General features: G+C 41.8%; 1 long non-coding RNA gene across 1 annotated transcript in view; it reads left to right on the top strand.

The window, feature by feature from the left end:
* The first annotated feature begins 3,219 nt into the window (after window positions 1-3,219).
* LOC307212951 overlaps window positions 3,220-15,817 on the top strand; it is a 65,426-nt gene continuing 52,828 nt past the window's right edge. Inside the window, exons 1-2 of the long non-coding RNA XR_013837280.1 lie at window positions 3,220-3,378; window positions 5,144-5,275. This is a non-coding gene — a long non-coding RNA (uncharacterized lncRNA). The remainder of the gene's footprint in view (window positions 3,379-5,143; window positions 5,276-15,817) is intronic.

Genomic DNA, 15,817 nt, shown 5'->3' with positions numbered 1-15,817 from the left:
CCAATCTTTTTGGGTTCAGGGGCACCATTGGAACTGGAGTGCTGTGGGCACCACTCACAAAATGGCTGCCGCAGTCGGGGTGGTGTAACACAAAAAAGGCATCTACATCAGCCACTGCTGTGTTTGCTCAAAGAGAGCAGCTCTTTGCTCCTCTCCTCGGCTCAGAATTGAAGGGAGGGTGGCTGCCCAATCCTGGCATCCAATGAAATGTGTGTATGTTTTAAGGGGCATATTCAATATCGGTGAGGCTGAACCAATGCAAACAGGAACTAAGCAGAAAGATCAAAGAGTCTATCATGCATTGTCAATTTTGTAGGATATTTATGCAAACATTTTGGGGACACCGGGGGTGGGGTGCACACTGATGCCTGTGCACATTGGCTTGGTGCCCTGTAGCCAATATGTGTCCTTCACAGCTGAAGCTTCTCTGTTCAAGTAGACTACAGTCTCCTGTGTCCTCCAAAAGCCACTGCTGAGGACCAAAGCACCCTTTGAGACGAGATGGGGAAACTGGAAGAATGTGATATGGTTGCCTGCACTAGAGGAACAGCCTTTCTGCTCATGCAAAACACTTTTGGATCCAAGTCTATGCTTTCAACTTCAGAGAACTGTCATGTGATTCCCACCCAGAAAGCTTTACAGAGTCAGACCTTCTTACCTTCAGCAACAGAACCATGTTGTGCATTTAATGAAAATCTGCTACCTCCACTGTTGGGAGCAGTATGCGTCAGGATACCAACTGCTGAGTATCACAAGTGAGGAGAGCAGTGTTGCATTTTCAGGTCCTGCTTGTGAGCTTCCCATAGGCATGTGGCTTACCACTATAAGAACAGCATGCTGGACTTAGATCAGCCTTTGGTGTGACCCAGAAGGGCTCTAATGTTCTTGGGGCCCTGTTTGCACCATATTACTAGGTCAAAATGTTGGCCATATGCATCCAACATTGGCCCAAGGGGATGCACCTCAGAGGTCTTTTGCATTATACTCAGTTGTGTTTCATTAAGACATCTGCCTCCCACCGAACAGTTTAATTCCCAGAGCCCATGATGAACCACCTGTTCTAGGAATCCCGCAAGATGTTGGTATGCATGTAAGACAGAAAAATCGACCAAGCTGAAGGATATCAGGTGCTGCCCTTCTGAAGTTCAGTGGGCTGTTCTCTCTGAAGAGCAATTATTCCTTATGGCCAGCCCTCCCTCCCCCCACCGCTTTCAAATGCAAACAAATCTTTTTACAAATGTCGTAGATGGGTCATGACACTCCAGTGCATACACAATGAACACCTTAACTTTATTGCAAAGACTGTGTGTGTTTAAAAAAAGGAACATATTGTGCTGACATTGTAAGGAAGCCCTTGACGTCTGATAGTTTAACTGAGTCTCTTAATGTTTGACAAATGATTCCAGTTCAGCATCTGCCTTTGAAAGCAGGAGATAATATGGGACTGGCTCAATGTTAAACACTTTTTCTAGGGCAGCATGCAATTTGATGGGCTGCAGGGAAAGCTAACAGCTTTATACAATGGCCTGCTTCCAAATGGCCACACAATTCTTTTCCTTACGTCGAAATTACAGTGTTTTACAAAAGGGGAAAAAGGCAGGGGGGATTTCTTAGCTGTGATGTTCTTTATTTATTGAAGATGTGAAAGCTTCAAGTGCAAGTGAAATGCAATGTCTAATATTTGCAAATTGTTCCAGAATGAAAGTGAAGCAATTGGCCTCTGCTCTCTGTAATATTTCTGTATTGCTATCATTAAGCCCCATTGGGTTGATGCTTTGATAAGTGGTGATCAGATGTTGGCCTTCAAGATTGCTATATGCAAGCTCCCCACCCCCCTTTTTTCTTTTGGTGTATGTATGTGTTCCTATCCCTTTTGTTTTGTATTCAGCAATACTGGATGCTATATAATGGGAAGTGAAATAGAAATCTTAAATTTGGAAGCAGAGGAAAAGCTGAGCAACGAAATGTTTCTCAGCTGTGATTTGCTTTCTTGCAGGAGCCTCGTTTTCTTTAAAATTATATGCTAAACATATCGTGTAAACTTGTCATCCGGGTGCCTAAAATCCATGTTAATTGCCAAAATGAGAGGTAGTGGGAGGACTCAGGTCTGCCTGGAAGGTGTCCATTGTCAAGAAAGGCAACTCTGCACACACACAGGGGCACACTCATTTTAATTATTCCTTCTCATGTTCTCTACATTGCATAGAGAGAAACTTTAACAATGAAGTCAAAGGGAAAAGAAACAAGAAATTGATTTTCCCCGCCCCCTGAACTGAAAAGTCCCAAATATTGCAACCTTTCCCCATAGGGGAGTTGCAACCCCTTTATCATTTCAGTTACCTTTATTTCTGCACCATTTGCAGCTCAGTAGTATTCTTTTTGGAGGTGCAGCAACCAGAATCTGTACACAGTATCCAAGTGTGGCTGCACCATTTATTTGTATAACAGAATGGTGGTTCTGGCAGTTTTATTTTCAATCCCTCTCCTAATTATCTCTAACATGGGATTCATTCTTTTTTCAGCTACCAAACACTACGCCAACATCCACCAGATTCCTGCCATTTCAAATCCCATTGGCACATATGTCATTAATATTTTTGCTGCAAGTGCCTCACTTTACACTTCTTTACATCATTAAATTGCACTTTCCAGTTTTAGGCTTTCCATACGTCAGGAAACTTCCTGACATGTCCTGGTTTTCTGGGAAACCTGGATGTATGTCAATGCGGCGGAAACAGCTCCAAAAGCTTAACATCACTATTTTGGGTTTTCCTCCCAAACAATTTGGGTTTGTTCCACCAAAAAAGCTCAACAATTTTGGCGGTTTCCTTAAAAAGAAGCTCAAAAAGCTCACTCTTTGTGGGTGTCAGGAATCTTACCTTTTGAAATATGGCAACCTCACCAGTTTTAGGGTAAGCTCCTTTTATAGCTCCTCACAAACCCCTTACATTTTTACCACCTTCAGCAATTTGACGTCATCAACATATTTGGCAACGTCACTGCTCACCCCTATTTCCAGATTGTTTAGGAAGAACTTTAAAAGCACAGGTCCCACTACAGATACATTCTGATACTTAGATCTGTGAGGTTTGCAGCCAAAATCACAAACGCATGTTTTGCTTAGCTAAACGCATGACTAGTACACAGAGAGTTCTTGAACTTCCTAGAGAGGACTCTGTGAGGTCACTTCCTTTGCCACCTCTAGTCAAGAACTGTAACAAAGGCAGCAAAACTTTTTAAGTCTTTCTGCCTGTGAGGAAGGCACTCTTCACCATGGTCTTCAGCCATGTTAGCTAAGACTACCTACTTTTATTTTATTGTAACTTAGAAGTATTTTTATGCACACTACCTTGCTATATTTGCTTCCTGCCTCAAAATGTAAGCAAACTCCCCTCCCCCCCTTCGTTTATTTCACTAAAAACATGTAGTTCGTTCTCTGCACTGGGGGTGAAGAGGGGGGAGGCCAGTGGGCCACAAATGAAAGGGGTAGAAGGTTGCAATTGCCTAATTCCTTACCTTTAATAAGCTGCAAAACTTGTAATCGCTTTACTCTGCTAAAAAGGCTTCACAGTCAGATTACTTTTGTATCTCCCCCACACAATGTGGGGTAGGAGGTTTAGAGCTAAATCTACAAATTTAATCCTCAAATCCATCTTCCACAGGATCAACCTCGAGCATGCATGTACGTATGCAATTGGGTGTGCATTAGTGCCCCTGGGAGCTGCAAGCTTAAGAAGTAGTAAAGTAAAAAAGGTAAAGGACCCCTGGATGGTTAAGTCCAGTCAAAGGCGACTGGGGTGTGGCGCTCATCACCACTTTCAGGCCAAGGGAGCTGGCGTTTGTCTGCAGACAGCTTTCAGGGGCATGTGGTCAGCATGACTAAACCGCTACGGGACACAGTGGTGGAAACCAGAGCGTGCAGAAACGCCGTTTACCTTCCTGCCCCAGCAGTACCTATTTTATCTACTTGCACTGGCGTTCTTTCGAACCGCTAGGTTGGCAGGAAGTAGTACAGGGGCAGTGAGGCACCAAAAGTGGTGCCAGATGTGGGTGGGTGAGCCCCAAACAAAGATACATGTGTCATTTTACCTCGGAATACTTCTGGGAACTACTGTCTTGAGAGAAGGAACACTATTCCCATACTCTCTTCGCCGCTTGTTTCACCCACCAAATCCCATGTAAAACAATGCAGATTCTTTACTGTTTTGTTCTATATTATTTGCTACCTTAATAATGAACCATTCAAGGTTTCTTAGTGACTCTGTCCAATAAAGGTTCAAACCAATGGTAAATTATCCCCGAGTATTGTATGCAACTCTTTGTTGGATACTCAGGAGGCCTCTGCCTGCCGCCTTGGCTGGGTTGGAAATTCACTGTCAGAAAACTCAGAAACCTAGGGATTTTAGCAGAGTTCCAGAAATGTGCTCTCTTAGCAATTGTTGTGGTGAAAAAAGATAGTTTGGGGCCATTTATCTTTTAGTTGTCCTGTGGGTAAGCAGAGCCTTGACACTAGGCCGCCATTACACACTCAGGCAAACCATGCCCCATCCTCCTCCTTCCTTTAAAATAAGGTGGGTGTTGTGGTGAACTGTGAGGCTTGGGACATAAAATGTGTTAACAGAGGTGTAAGCGAAAGAGTGATGGCTGGGCTGGCAAGCAGAGCAGGCGGGTGGGAGACAACCTCTAGTCTAATAAACAAATAGATAGGCCCTTGGTATGCTTGTTTTGAAATGCAGCTCTCAGATCTTAGCTATCTAGCTCTTTTTAGGTGATGAGAACTATTAGGGCTAACTGCAGAGAGCTTTCTCTCTGCCTGTGTGGGTTTTTTTTATATTAAAAAAACAACAACACAGCAGGCTTTGACTTGCATTGCCAAAAGAAGTATCTGGAATATGGGTTGGGTGGGTGGCATGGTAAAACGCGATCGTGAAGTGATAAGTTGCCACCATATCACAGTGTGCCGGGAGGTGGGAGCGGAGAAATCTCTAAATGGCATTTGATCAGTGCACTTATCACCACCTAAAATGGTTCATGTGACCCTCTTAGAGGAAGGTTGAAGTACTCTCTAGCTAGTATCCAGGCTACATCCAGATATGCTGTTTCCAGGTGAGCTGCTTTAATATTGCTGCCCTATATTTTCCAGAACAATGCAATTTTGACTCTGCAGGATAGCAATTCCTGTGCACACTGGCAAACTTTTGTGTGAGCATCAGTGATCTCCTTTGACAGCGTCTTCTTTCGTTCCAAAACAGATTCTCAGCTGGAGGAGATGGAGGTAAAAAAAAAGTCACCTTTTTCCATCTTACATTGAGAGTGTTATTACTTATTTATTTTAAAGTCCTTGCATAGAATTAAATGTCCTATCTTGAACAGAATCATTTTCTATCCAGCCTAGAGAGGGTGTACAGTTTAGAATCTGGGTCACTTGCTCTAGGCAAGGTGTTCAGTAATATACTAAATGCTGAGGACCCCAGTCAATTGTGGCATGTACAAGTTCATGCTTGGTTTATGTTGAATCTGCTAGTGTTTTGCCTCACCACCAGCAGGCATCCCATATTACATTTTGTTTTGTCTATGGCAACATGAACATTTTTGGGGGTATATCTAGGGAAGGGTCATAGCTCATTGGCAGAACATATGCTTTGCATTCACAAGATGTTGGGTATTGCTGCCAGTCAATACTGAGCTAGATAACTAATGGTTTAACTCGGTATAAGGCAGCATCACAACAACAACAACAACAACATCAAATATTTGTACCCTGCTCATCTGACTGGGTTGCCCCAGCTACTCTGGGTGGGTTCCAGCATATATAAAAACATAATAAAACATTGCACATTAAAAAAACTACCTGATCCAGGGCTGCCTTCAGATGTCTTCTAAAGGTTGTATTGTTATTTATCTCCTTGACATCTGATGGGAGGCCATTCTACAGGGTGGGTAGCACTACCAAGGAGGCCCTCTGCCAGGTTCCCTATAACCTCACTTCTTGCAGTGAGGGTAATGCTAGAAGGCCCTCAGAGCTAGCTCTTATGCATCTATATTTATTTTCTGAGAGAAAGTGATGTGCACTAGCATGATCTTGCAGCCAGAGATGCCACATTGGACCAGTGAAAGATTTGGATAACCATTTCTATTTGGACAGTGAAATCAGGTTGCTATATCACTTCAGACCACAGATGGAAGCTCAAAGTCTGAAATGCTTCCTCACAAAAACATACATATATACAGAAAATGAATGCTTTGGAGAAGAGGTCTAATTTGCAGTCTAAAGTACAGTCCACATACAAATTTACTACCTTGGTGAGCAGTAAACACCAGCCTCGCCTCCCATCTGAATTGGTACAGTCTTAGGAAAAGAAACTTGAGACTGTTTGCATCAAAAAAACTATAAAGGGTAAAGAGAAACGGCAATGTATTTCAGTGAGTTAAGAAATTCCAGTGGCTTTGCTCTGCTTATCCAAGTTTTTGATATGACATTTGATGCAACAGGAAAAAGATCAGCCTTTCAGACTGTAACAGAATAAATTCAGATACTTGCCCATGATCTGCAAATCTCTGCCTTTTTCTGGATTTAGAAAATACAGGATCAAAGATGTGGGAATTAATTAGCAAAGTAAAATGGTTTCAAAGAGAATTACTTTACATGTATTGCTTCTGTTCCTTTGTCATAATAACAGAGTCACTATTTCATAGCATATTACCATTGCAGTGTTAAAAAAAAAAAAGGTGTTTACATGTCATTAGTTTATGGCTGACTACATATGCAGAGCACACCTTTCCTTAATGACAGAGACCATCTCAGTCAATTACTTTAAATCAATTTATGGCTTTGAGACATATACAGTCTGTGTGTGTGTGTGTGTGTGTGTGTGTGTGTGTGTGTGTGTGTGTCTGTATTCCAAAGCTTGCACAGGAAAAATGTCACTTGCTATCCAACCAAGGGCAAGCCTGAAACATATGGTTACAATATATGTGCGTTCATTGTGCTCCTGGGAGTATTCAGTGACAAATCAATGAAAATCTCTTGTACATAGGCTAGTGCAAAGTGGTGTGCATTGAGGGTGATAATGGAGCCGCCCTGTGCTATGATATTGGTAGCTGTGCTGCTTCCTTCACCCGCTCCCTTGCGCGGATGCATTTTAAGCAAAGCATGAGAAGCTATTATTCCTTTGTGAATGAGAATTATAACAGTTTAACTTAAAATGAACAGAGAAGCGGAAAACAGGTCTGGCTTTCCACTTACACACCAGAGAGGAGAATGTCCCGTAAATCTGTCAGATGAATGACTCCCTAAGCTGTATTCCTTCGTCTGTCTATGAACAATATTGGATGATTCACAAGAAAATCTACCAGACATGAAAGGGTAATTATGATGTGGTCCATCAGTCATTCCCAGGGTTTTGGCTGCACCAGCGCTCCTTCCTGCAAGTCTTAGACATGTGTGCCTACCCTCAAGTGAGACCCACTGAATATGTGTGTGGGGGATTACAGCTTTTTGTGCGTGTCAAGGTGTTACTGTTTGTACGTTTCTTACATTTCCAAATTTCCCCCCCTGGGGCTGTGTGGGAATCTCTTCATATTGTGTTTTTATTATTTTAAAAACAGTGCTGAATTAGGGCACAGATCAAATGAATAGCATTGTCAGCAGCCACTCTTAAGAATTCCAGAAAAACTAAAGCAGCCAATCTTTAGTATTTGTGATTGGGAAACCTTCCACAAGGATATTCCACTTTTTCCTCTCTGTCCAAGGGTTTATCAGTTCCCTCATTCCTCTGAGGCTTTTAATCGCAATTTAGAAACAATAGGGCTTTCACATTCCCTAAGCAAAGTAGTTCAAAATTGAAAAAGAGAGTGCTTTATGGCTCGGTTTATTTATATTTATATTAAATTAAGATTTTCAGTATGCCTAATTAGTATAATTAATCAAGGTTCCCCTTGAATATTCTCTACAGCTATTCTGTGACCTTTCTAGTTTGAGTAGTGGGTTGCAACATCGCTCTTCCACTGATACCCACTGTTCTACAGCTAACTTATTTGATGCTGTAAAATGTCACACTCTCCCCCCCTTTCCAGTTCCCCCCCTTTTTATTGTTCAGTTGAATATTGATCTGTATTGAGTGCAAGTTATCCTTTCTTCTTCCCAGAGCACTGGCCTTATGCTGTGCTGTACAAAAAGATCAGCTCCATCTGTACTTTTATTGTTTTGAAAAGTTAAACACTTCAAGGTGAAATTTAGGTGATAAAACCTACACTTTTTCCTCATGCTGACATCTTTTCCGATGCTTAGCTATACCAGTCTACATTTGCAACTGGCTGTAAGGTTAAAGGATCGGCAAAAACCCACTAAAGCATGGGCAGCGAACCTGCGACCTTCCATATGTTGTTGGAATCCAAGTCCCCTTAACTATAGCCAGCATGACTCAGTGGTCAGGGGATGATGGGAGCAGTAGTCCAGCAAAATCTAGAGGGTCACAGAGCCCCCATCGTGCGATAAACCCTGGGCAAGGCATACCGTTCTCACTGTTGCCAACCATCCAGAAAAACCCTGGCATAGATGGAAAGCACCATCTTAAAAGGCGTTACCCTTTCTGTCTCATACAGGAAGGAATGTCTCTTATTTGAGGGTGCCCTGTTATAATGCATGCAAGCATCATCTATGCTTTGTTTTGTTTTCCTTTAGAGCTGTTGTTTTCACTCGCATGAAAATATATTCAAATTACGGTGATTACAAGCAACAAACACAATTAAGTTTTCGGGTTTTTTTTTAAGAGCAGCATGCCAATTCATAAAACTCACAGAGGCACTAGGCTCAAGAACTCGGGGCTGGCCATACTTTCTCAGACTTTGCTACTGGATTGCCCTTCATTGATGTTCGATGGATGGATTGGACTGGTCCCTCTTGAGTCAGAGCCTAGACTGTTGCTCAGGACAGTGTCCTTGACACTGATCTGTCTACAGTGCTCCTGGGCTGATGGATCCAGTCTGCTCATCTCACTCCTTGATCTTGGTCAGAAGCATATTTTATTTTACTAATTTCATTGAAAGTGTGCTTGAATTCTGCATTTTATACACTTTATTAGGCACGTATTATTATCAGTATAACATCATATGCACATTTATCCATATTAGATGCATATACACACCAGATTTCTTAAACAGATATTTATACATTCTGCTGCAGAAATATAGTACCACATGGTGTACACTCTTTTTATATGTACATTTCTGCATACAATTTTGCATACAGTTAGTCAGGCTTAAAACAAACAAACCAGAGTCGCAGAGCGTTCAAGCAGCTTGGATGTAAGCAGGTGCTTGATGCGAGACATGCCAGTAAAGTTTGATTTGGTTGGAACAATTACATTCTGTGTATAAAACCTCACAATCTGTGATTTTAAGGTGTTTTAAACTGTTTTCAATATTGTGTTTTGATGTTGTGACCATCTCTGGGACCTTAGGGTGAAGGGCTGGTTAATGATGACGATGATAATTTCCATAGCTGGAGATTCAAATGTAGAATTCTGTCAACGGAAGCTTTGTGCAAATATTGCTGCTTGTGCAACAGGGTTCTTCACTTCTTTCTCCCCCACCCCCGGACCCCTAAAATTGGCTGTGGAGGGGATCAGGAGGACATCCCCTCCATGGGGGGCGGGAGGTCATGCTGCCTGGCAAGTCAAAACGCTTGCCCTCTTGGAACAATCAGAAGAGCGAGATGTTGAATTCCTCCTCTATTGTTTCTCTCTGAAAATTGAATCCTACAACAGAAAGGGGAATGCCAATTTCATTCACACAAGAGTGACTTAGAATACATAGAGGGGGCTTTGTCCAGAAAGGCCATGTTGTTGAAGCCCCTCATTTTTAGGAAATACCATTTGATCAGAATTAAATGTTCAAACTGTGGGGGAGACATACATCTTTTTTATAATATGACTGCCTGCGCTTTTTGATTATTTCTAGCACTGCATTTAGGTGTGAGAACGGGAGAGCAACACCATAGGCAGCTTTATTCCTGATGAACTAAGAGACCACCGGATTTATTCATGCCCCCAGGGACGAGGGATTCTTGACAGCTTGTGTTGCAGCTTAATATTGTAATTGATCTCATTTGCTGGCCTTTTGCACTGCTCCCCTTTCAGTCTTGTATGCTAAATAATTCAGACCTCTTATTTTCCCACAGCAAAAGAAACTCTGACTTCAATCATGCTTTTTACTGTTGCAGGAGCCTGTGGATCAAAAGTAGTAGTAATAGAAGGCCCCTGTGACGTAGATCACTTAACGTGACAGCTTTTTATTCATGCTGTGAGGATGTTCACCATCTGGTTATTTGATTAAAGTATTGTCTCATTCATATATATATATATATATATATATATCCCCCACTACAAAATGTTTCCTTTTTTTATGGGTAAATCTGCAGTCATGAAAGATGCACTGAATTGTTTGGGGCAATGTGGCCACATTGGTGCCATGTCTATTAACCAATGAGGCAGGTTTCAGGTAATCTTTATGGCTCAAAACACAGGTAATTAAACAGGGGCCAAGTAAATGAATTGCAGAAAATGTAGGTCCCCTACTCAACTCAAATGGCATCAGGTAGTAAATGCAAGGGACTTGGTTAATAGCAGACAATCACTGTTGGAAATAAATTAATCTGATTGGTCAAACACTGATTACCAGTAAACTGACAGCGGAGGCAGTCAGAGTTAATTGAGCTCCAATCAGGGTTCAAGCAAAGCAGGCTCAGCAAAGGAAAGAAAAACAATAAAACTAGCTATAGAGGCACATCCGTGTTGGTATCACCCACATAGGACCACCTCCAGCTTAAGCAAAGGCTTTTGGAAAGGTGTTTGCACCTTGGCTAGAGATGGGATCAAGAATGGTTTGAGGACTATGGATTGGTTTGAAGCTGTCTTGAGAAACAGTTCATTAAATTCTATTTTTTAAAACATATAAAACACAGGTCTCTAAAACTACTTCTTCATCTGGGGCCAGCATTTGTTGATTTCCAGTCAAACTAGTTTAGCAGCATAAGAGAGTTTATTTTTCATCTCACTCCTGTTTAGAGTTAACTTCAGATGGAATGGTGAACTAATCTAAAAATGATCTAAAATGGATTTTTGGTGGGATACCTAAAATGTCACGGTTTTATGGTCCAATATCTTTGCCCTTTGTACAAGTGGAAGCAAACATCTTAGTGTTTCCCTTTTGGAAGCAGGTGATTTTTCCTCCCGAGTTGATAAAGCATTTCTGCTTCAGAGCCTCCCAAGTGGTACTGATTATCGGACACTTTGATTATTGGTTTCATAGGCCAGAACTGACTCGTAACATGTATTTTAGAATGTTTATGGGGAAAATAAAGTTTTAAAGCCCACTCTAGAGTTGGTGGCAAGGAGGTTACTTTTTTGCCTCCACCATTGCATCCCTGCAGTGTTGTCCACCAGAGCTTCTTCAGGTAAAGAAAAGGTTGTTGCATCCACTCATTTCAGAAGGAGATGTTCCTCTTGGGGTCAGCTCTGCCTAGTGGCCTGTGGTCAGTTGCTATGCATGCACATTCACTACCCAACTTACATTCTCATCTTCCTGTTATAAGAATGTATGCAGGAAAGCCTGCTGGTAAAGAAATGCATTTGAACATCTGGCTCCCTGGATGTTAAATAGAAACAATTATTATTTTAATATTGTCGTCATGATTTCTGAGTATAAAAATGTTTGATTTCAATATATGTTTATATATCAGTCTTCAATCATGCTTCTATTACTTCCACACCCAGTGGTAGGATATTTTACATTGATGCCTTTTGTACTGAATATAACCAATGAAGTATTATGAAAGGCTTTTATTTGCTGATTTTCCAAGGTTTGAGGTGTCTTGAGTTAATACTTCAAAACAAAACTTAAATAATACAGAAAACACAGATTTAATAACACCAGGAACACCCAAATATACTAACCAGCCAAGCCAAAAACTCCTGTTTTGCTGTTTTGTTTTTAATTATTTACTTGTTTTTAATCCTGTATTTAGGGACGCAGGTGGCGCTGTGGGTTAAACCACAGAGCCTAGGACTTGCTGATCAGAAGCTCGGCGGTTCGAATCCCCGCGATGGGGTGAGCTCCCATTGCTCAGTCCCAGCTTCCAACCTAGCAGTTTGAAAGCACGCCAGTGCAAGTAGATAAATAGGTACCGCTTCGGCGGGAAGGTAAACGGCATTTCCGTGCGCTGCTCTGGTTTGCCAGAAGTGGCTTAGTCATGCTGGCCACATGACCCAGAAGCTGTACGCCGGCTCCCTCAGCCAATAAAGCGAGATGTGTGCCGCAACCCTAGAGTCGGTCACGACTGGACCTAATGGTCAGGGGTCCCTTTACCTTTTTATTTATTCTGTGAACTACCCTGAGATCTTATGATGAGAGGTGGTGTATAAATCTAATAAATTAAAATAAAATAAATTAATAGTGTAAGTTGAAATACTTGTGTGTGTGCAGGACACTTAAATCAGAAAGGAATTTTATTTGCTTTCCAGAACAGTAGGTGTATTGGTCTGTTGTACTAAAGAAAAAGAAAAAGTCCTCTTTGTTGGAGCTTACTTCAGAGTAGTCATGCATAGGGCTGGGATATTCTAATCCCAAGGTCGATATGTTGAAGACTGAAACAAGACAGACTTTATTCTGAATTATTAAATCCCCAACACTTTTACCTCTAGTTCTTCCCACTGCCGGTGTGAATGCCCCCAAGAGAAAAATGGTTTCCCACCCTGGTCTCAGGGCCGATCCACCATGAGACAAGTGAGACGACGGCCTCAGGCACCACAATCCAGCGAGGCAGCAGATCCCCATGCTGATCTTTGTCCCCCCCCCCTTTGTTCCTGATGTAGATCTTCCCTTACCCCGTCTTCCCTGGTGGGGAGGGAGGATGCCATTTTGGTGTCCTCTTCAGGTGCCAAAATGTCTTGGGCCAGCCCCTACATCAGACACAGACTGAGCCTCATTGTCTGTCTACTTCACAACAATCTAGCTTGGGGAACCGCTGAGGTAATACTCGCAAAACATGACTATAACAGTGCTCTGGCTGTTATGCAGGCCAAAAAATACTTCAGTCCTCGTCGGAACATTTTTTATTTCTTTACCACAACTCAAAAATCCCATTAAGATGTCTTCACAGAGAACAAACAATTTATGACAAGTAACTAGCAACAACTGTTCAGAAGGTTGGGAAGGCAATTACTTTATTAAAAAAGAGAAACAATTGGCTTCTGCACCACTTATCCAAATAGATTTTCAGCTGGGTTCAATAAAGCAAAAAAAGAAAGATAGAAATTTGCCTTGGGTTTTTGCAGCCTTTTAAGATTTTCTTTGTTTTATTATGGAACGAAGAAGTGTTTGTTAAGAATTTCTTCACAGTTAGTACTGCGGGGGGTGGGAATTCTGCTAGACTTCAAAACATATATCTGTCTGCAAAAGACTCTCCCTGTACATTCAAAAAACTCATTATTAAGTTTTTCAGGACTCTTCTAAAACTAGAAGTTTCCTTCTGAGACATGAAAGTTAATATTTTCCCCAAGAAAAGGTATAGTATTTGAATTTTTCTTTCTCCCGCTGTTTGGGGGCTCTAGCATTATATACAATCACAGGTTTATCTTGCCAATGCCCCTTTCTTCCTGGGTGCTAAAAATTATTTTGAAAATGTGCCAGGCAAAATGAACAAAAAAAATGTAGCTGTCTTCACCTTTTCTTACATGTATTTGCCTTGATCAGCTTTATAGTATAGGGGTGACCAAACTGTGCCTTCTGACCCTTTTGCAATATGACTCTAGGGCAGTTTAAGCCAGCCAGGTGTCTTTAGAAGCTCATAAACAAGGGACAAAGGTTCTGGGCATTCTTTGTTTATCATACAGTATAACTTAGATGCACTTACTACAATGGAAAATCTCTGTAGTTGATTTCCAGCATTTGATCTTCAGAGGGGTATTGCTTCTGTACAGAAAGTTTTAATTCAACTATCATGACTAATATTTGATGACAGGCAAGTCATGAAACTAATTTCTCTTTAAAATAGGGTTGGGGAGTCTGTATTGCTGGACTACAACTGTTTGTGTAATGCCAATAACTTGAATGTTGTGAAGTGGGACTGTTTGTGCATGTGTGGACATGCAGCTAGCATTTTCAAACCTTTCTCCGTATGGGGGAAAAAAAAAGTTTTTAAAAAACGTGGAAGCTTATTTCCGTTAGTTTCTAGATCTGTAAAACAAGCACCAAAACAACACAAATTATTAATAAGCTGCTATGAGTGTTGACACCTTGCCTGTTCACCAAGTCAGTGAGTCCCTGGAATTCTGTCTCCAGAATGGATCTATGTCCTCTCCTGGCCTGGAAGTGAGGAACAAAGACTTGCTGGCTGCTTATGGGTCTTGTGTCACAAGCTGATGGCCGCAGTGCACTGTGGGACAAAGCAAAGGAGAATCTGAACTTCCTAAGTTAAGTGCAGTCACTTTGGCATGCTGGCTACTGTTTTTCTAAAAATAGAATCTCTTTGCTTTTCATTCATGTTTTATCGGACCACTCATCACTGTGTGCCAATGTAGAAGTAGCATTTATTCTCTTATTTACCGTTCCCTCTTTTTCTTCAATAGTGAGAATGAATAGGAAATCAATGCTATTAGAGGGAAGAATGACGAGTTCTTCCCCAGGAAACTGTGTGCTCATATATTTAGCCCCACATCCCACCTGCAAACCTGGTATATAGGATGGAACTACAGTGGTACCTCGGGTTAAGAACTTAATTCATTCTGGAGGTCTGTTCTTAACCGGAAACTGTTCTTAACCTGAGGTACCACTTTAGCTAATGGGGCCTCCCACGCCGCCGCCACACAATTTCTGTTCTCATCCTGAGGTAAAGTTCTTAACCTGAGGTACTATTTCTGGCTTAGCGGAATCTGTAACCTGAAGTGTCTGTAACCTGAGGTACCATTGTATAAGAAAAACATGTCAGCAAAGAAGCATAGCATTGCAAGGAGACCCCAAAGGTCCTCTAATGTAACCTCCTGTGATACAGGAATAGGATTAACCCAATACTACAGCATCCCTTAGAGGTGACTGTCCAATCTCTATATGTTGCTGAACTCCAGCTCCGATCATCTCTGACTATTACCCATGTTGACTGGGGATGATGGAAGCTGGAATCCAGAAAACACCTGGAGGGCTGCAGGTTCCCCACCCCTCCTTTAGGTAACCATTGCTCGCACCTTCCACGTAGTCTGTGGAATAATCATGGATTTTCTTTGCTAAAGACTTTAGACTTTCTAACAGTGAACAAATGCCTGAAGGGGCTCTCTCAATTAGCAAAGGCATAGTCCACTTTCTCACAGGCAATGTGGTCTCTCCCCACACAACTCCCTGCTGAGCAGATGTATATGGCATGATAAATTTGGGTCTAAAGTACAGTGGTACCTCGGGTTACATATGCTTCAGGTTATATATGCTTCAGGTTACAGACTCTGCTAACCCAGAAATAGTGCTTCAGGTTAAGAACTTTGCTTCAGGATAAGAACAGAAATCGTGCTCCGGCGGTGTGGCAGCAGCAGGAGGCCCCATTAGCTAACTAAAGTGGTGCATCAGGTTAAGAACAGTTTCAGGTTAAGGATGGACCTCCGGAACGAATTAAGTACTTAACCCGAGGTACCACTGTAATAGTAGGAGGAGAAAGTGCTCCACCAGTAGAGAGAAATATTGGATGGGATTTATATGTATTCATAAAGTACTAGAGTATATAGTATTGTTTTGCAAAGTAAGGGCATATAGCAGGATAAGCTGACTAGAAGAT

This window comes from Podarcis cretensis (genome assembly GCF_951804945.1).
Source record: "Podarcis cretensis genome assembly, chromosome: 3".
Taxonomy (NCBI): domain Eukaryota; kingdom Metazoa; phylum Chordata; class Lepidosauria; order Squamata; family Lacertidae; genus Podarcis; species Podarcis cretensis.
Note: the sequence above shows the minus strand (reverse complement) of the source record. Positions and strands in the feature narration are given on the sequence as shown.